Source organism: Leptonotus elevatus, unplaced genomic scaffold (genome assembly GCF_054856555.1).
Source record: "Leptonotus elevatus isolate MCC_2025b unplaced genomic scaffold, RoL_Lele_1.0 HiC_scaffold_84, whole genome shotgun sequence".
NCBI classification, from domain to species: domain Eukaryota; kingdom Metazoa; phylum Chordata; class Actinopteri; order Syngnathiformes; family Syngnathidae; genus Leptonotus; species Leptonotus elevatus.
Genome location: NW_028233751.1, coordinates 117,501 through 122,500, shown reverse-complemented (window position 1 = coordinate 122,500; position 5,000 = coordinate 117,501).

The window sequence follows — 5,000 nt, the reverse complement described above, 5'->3', positions numbered from 1 at the left end:
GCTCTGAAAATATCCGGAAGATCGGCCGACTTGGAAAAAAATTTGAGAACCGGGGCTGAGGAGGGGGGAAATCTGGCCAGGGAGGCCGACCCGAAGTGCCTCTAAGTCGGATAGGGATTGGGCGAAACTCCCTTGGAAGTGGCACTCTGAAAAAATTTCCAAGTTTGGCTGACTTAGAAAAAATTCGAGAACCAGGATGAGGAGGGGGAAAATGTGGCCAGTCAGGCCGACCTGAAGTGCCTCTTAGGCGGATAAGGGTTGGGCGAAACTCCCTTGAAAGTGGCACTCTGAAAAAATTTCCAAGTTTGGCTGACTTAGAAAAAATTCGAGAACCAGGATGAGGAGGGGGAAAATGTGGCCAGTCAGGCCGACCCGAAGTGCCTCTTAGGCGGATAGGGGTTGGGCGAAACTCCCTTGAAAGTGGCACTCTGAAAAAATTTCCAAGTTTGGCTGACTTAGAAAAAATTCGAGAACCAGGATGAGGAGGGGGAAAATGTGGCCAGTCAGGCCGACCCGAAGTGCCTCTTAGGCGGATAGGGGTTGGGCGAAACTCCCTTGAAAGTGGCACTCTGAAAAAATTTCCAAGTTTGGCTGACTTAGAAAAAATTCGAGAACCAGGATGAGGAGGGGGAAAATGTGGCCAGTCAGGCCGACCCGAAGTGCCTCTTAGGCGGATAGGGGTTGGGCGAAACTCCCTTGAAAGTGGCACTCTGAAAAAATTTCCAAGTTTGGCTGACTTAGAAAAAATTCGAGAACCAGGATGAGGAGGGGGGAAATGTGGCCAGTCAGGCCGACCCGAAGTGCCTCTTAGGCGGATAGGGGTTGGGCGAAACTCCCTTGAAAGTGGCACTCTGAAAAAATTTCCAAGTTTGGCTGACTTAGAAAAAATTCGAGAACCAGGATGAGGAGGGGGAAAATGTGGCCAGTCAGGCCGACCCGAAGTGCCTCTTAGGCGGATAGGGGTTGGGCGAAACTCCCTTGAAAGTGGCACTCTGAAAAAATTTCCAAGTTTGGCTGACTTAGAAAAAATTCGAGAACCAGGATGAGGAGGGGGAAAATGTGGCCAGTCAGGCCGACCCGAAGTGCCTCTTAGGCGGATAGGGGTTGGGCGAAACTCCCTTGAAAGTGGCACTCTGAAAAAATTTCCAAGTTTGGCTGACTTAGAAAAAATTCGAGAACCAGGATGAGGAGGGGGAAAATGTGGCCAGTCAGGCCGACCTGAAGTGCCTCTTAGGCGGATAGGGGTTGGGCGAAACTCCCTTGAAAGTGGCACTCTGAAAATATTTCCAAGTTGGGCTGACTTAGAAAAAATTCGAGAACCAGGCTGAGGAGGGGACCATCTGGCAAGGGAGTCCGACCTAAAGTGCATCTAAAGCGGATATGGGTTGGTCGAGCCTCCCTTGATTTGCCCTGGAGCTCCCACGTCTTAAAAAGGTCTCTCCTATAATTGTACACCAACCATTTTGAGGTTTGGGTGCAAACCTCTCGAATGGGGGGACTCGGTCCCCTATCTACAGCGCCCCTAATGACGACAGGTGGTACTGCGCCCCTGGTAGCCCGGCCATTGAAAATGAATGGGCCCATTCATTTCAATGGGGAATTTCGACCCCTGGTTGCCCGCCATTCATTTCAATGGGGAATTTCGACCCCTGGTCGCCCGCCATTCATTTCAATGGGGACTTTCGACCCCTGGTTGCCCGCCATTCATTTCAATGGGGGATTTCGACCCCTGGTCGCCCGCCATTCATTTCAATGGGGGATTTCGACCCCTGGTAGCCCGCCATTCATTTCAATGGGGGACTTCGACCCCTGGTAGCCCGCCATTCATTTCAATGGGGGACTTGGACCCCTGGTAGCCCGCCATTCATTTCAATGGGGGATTTCGACCCCTGGTCGCCCGCCATTCATTTCAATGGGGGATTTCGACCCCTGGTAGCCCGCCATTCATTTCAATGGGGGACTTCGACCCCTGGTTGCCCGCCATTCATTTCAATGGGGGATTTCGACCCCTGGTCGCCCGCCATTCATTTCAATGGGGGATTTCGACCCCTGGTCGCCCGCCATTCATTTCAATGGGGGATTTCGACCCCTGGTAGCCCGCCATTCATTTCAATGGGGGACTTCGACCCCTGGTAGCCCGCCATTCATTTCAATGGGGGACTTGGACCCCTGGTAGCCCGCCATTCATTTCAATGGGGGACTTCGACCCCTGGTTGCCCGCCATTCATTTCAATGGGGGACTTCGACCCCTGGTTGCCCGCCATTCATTTCAATGGGGGATTTCGACCCCTGGTCGCCCGCCATTCATTTCAATGGGGGATTTCGACCCCTGGTAGCCCGCCATTCATTTCAATGGGGGACTTCGACCCCTGGTTGCCCGCCATTCATTTCAATGGGGGACTTCGACCCCTGGTTGCCCGCCATTCATTTCAATGGGGGATTTCGACCCCTGGTCGCCCGCCATTCATTTCAATGGGGGATTTCGACCCCTGGTAACCCGCCATTCATTTCAATGGGGGACTTCGACCCCTGGTTGCCCGCCATTCATTTCAATGGGGGACTTCGACCCCTGGTTGCCCGCCATTCATTTCAATGGGGGATTTCGACCCCTGGTTGCCCGGCATTCGTTCCTATGTGGCGGGGGATTTCAACCCCAGGTCGCCCTCGTGTGGTTCTTTTTGGCGCAGCTGACGGGCTCCGCTGCTCGTGGAGGTTTGCTAGTGGAGGATAACCCCCTGCCTGGGCAACTCGAACGCCCGGCATTCGTTCCTATGTGGCGGGGGATTTCAACCCCAGGTCGCCCTCGTGTGGTTCTTTTTGGCGCAGCTGACGGGCTCCGCTGCTCATGGAGGTTTGCTAGTGGAGGATAACCCCCTGCCTGGGCAACTCGAACGCCCGGCATTCGTTCCTATGTGGCGGGGGATTTCAACCCCAGGCCGCCCTCGTGTGGTTCTTTTTGGCGCAGCTGACGGGCTCCGCTGCTCATGGAGGTTTGCTAGTGGAGGATAACCCCCTGCCTGGGCAACTCGAACGCCCGGCTCCCCCCCGGTCCGCTGGAGCTCCTCCAACGGCCAGCAACAAGCCCCGAAGACGGGCGCGCTCCCCGCGGTCCGCTGGAGCTCCTCCAACGGCCAGCAACAAGCCCCGAAGACGGGCGCGCTCCCCGCGGTCCGCTGGAGCTCCTCCAACGGCCAGCAACAAGCCCCGAAGACGGGCGCGCTCCCCCCGGTCCGCTGGAGCTCCGCCAACGGCCAGCAACAAGCCCCGAAGACGGGCGCGCTCCCCCCGGTCCGCTGGAGCTCCTCCAACGGCCAGCAACAAGCCCCGAAGACGGGCGCGCTCCCCCCGGTCCGCTGGAGCTCCTCCAACGGCCAGCAACAAGCCCCGAAGACGGGCGCGCTCCCCGCGGTCCGCTGGAGCTCCTCCAACGGCCAGCAACAAGCCCCGAAGACGGACGCGCTCCCCCCGGTCCGCTGGAGCTCCGCCAACGGCCAGCAACAAGCCCCGAAGACGGGCGCGCTCCCCGCGGTCCGCTGGAGCTCCTCCAACGGCCAGCAACAAGCCCCGAAGACGGGCGCGCTCCCCCCGGTCCGCTGGAGCTCCGCCAACGGCCAGCAACAAGCCCCGAAGACGGGCGCGCTCCCCCCGGTCCGCTGGAGCTCCTCCAACGGCCAGCAACAAGCCCCGAAGACGGGCGCGCTCCCCCCGGTCCGCTGGAGCTCCTCCAACGGCCAGCAACAAGCCCCGAAGACGGGCGCGCTCCCCGCGGTCCGCTGGAGCTCCTCCAACGGCCAGCAACAAGCCCCGAAGACGGGCGCGCTCCCCGCGGTCCGCTGGAGCTCCGCCAACGGCCAGCAACAAGCCCCGAAGACGGGCGCGCTCCCCGCGGTCCGCTGGAGCTCCTCCAACGGCCAGCAACAAGCCCCGAAGACGGACGCGCTCCCCCCGGTCCGCTGGAGCTCCTCCAACGGCCAGCAACAAGCCCCGAAGACGGGCGCGCTCCCCGCGGTCCGCTGGAGCTCCTCCAACGGCCAGCAACAAGCCCCGAAGACGGGCGCGCTCCCCCCGGTCCGCTGGAGCTCCTCCAACGGCCAGCAACAAGCCCCGAAGACGGGCGCGCTCCCCGCGGTCCGCTGGAGCTCCTCCAACGGCCAGCAACAAGCCCCGAAGACGGGCGCGCTCCCCGCGGTCCGCTGGAGCTCCGCCAACGGCCAGCAACAAGCCCCGAAGACGGGCGCGCTCCCCGCGGTCCGCTGGAGCTCCTCCAACGGCCAGCAACAAGCCCCGAAGACGGGCGCGCTCCCCCCGGTCCGCTGGAGCTCCTCCAACGGCCAGCAACAAGCCCCGAAGACGGGCGCGCTCCCCCCGGTCCGCTGGAGCTCCTCCAACGGCCAGCAACAAGCCCCGAAGACGGGCGCGCTCCCCCCGGTCCGCTGGAGCTCCTCCAACGGCCAGCAACAAGCCCCGAAGACGGGCGCGCTCCCCGCGGTCCGCTGGAGCTCCTCCAACGGCCAGCAACAAGCCCCGAAGACGGACGCGCTCCCCCCGGTCCGCTGGAGCTCCGCCAACGGCCAGCAACAAGCCCCGAAGACGGGCGCGCTCCCCGCGGTCCGCTGGAGCTCCTCCAACGGCCAGCAACAAGCCCCGAAGACGGGCGCGCTCCCCCCGGTCCGCTGGAGCTCCGCCAACGGCCAGCAACAAGCCCCGAAGACGGGCGCGCTCCCCCCGGTCCGCTGGAGCTCCTCCAACGGCCAGCAACAAGCCCCGAAGACGGGCGCGCTCCCCCCGGTCCGCTGGAGCTCCTCCAACGGCCAGCAACAAGCCCCGAAGACGGGCGCGCTCCCCGCGGTCCGCTGGAGCTCCTCCAACGGCCAGCAACAAGCCCCGAAGACGGGCGCGCTCCCCGCGGTCCGCTGGAGCTCCGCCAACGGCCAGCAACAAGCCCCGAAGACGGGCGCGCTCCCCGCGGTCCGCTGGAGCTCCTCCAACGGCCAGCAACA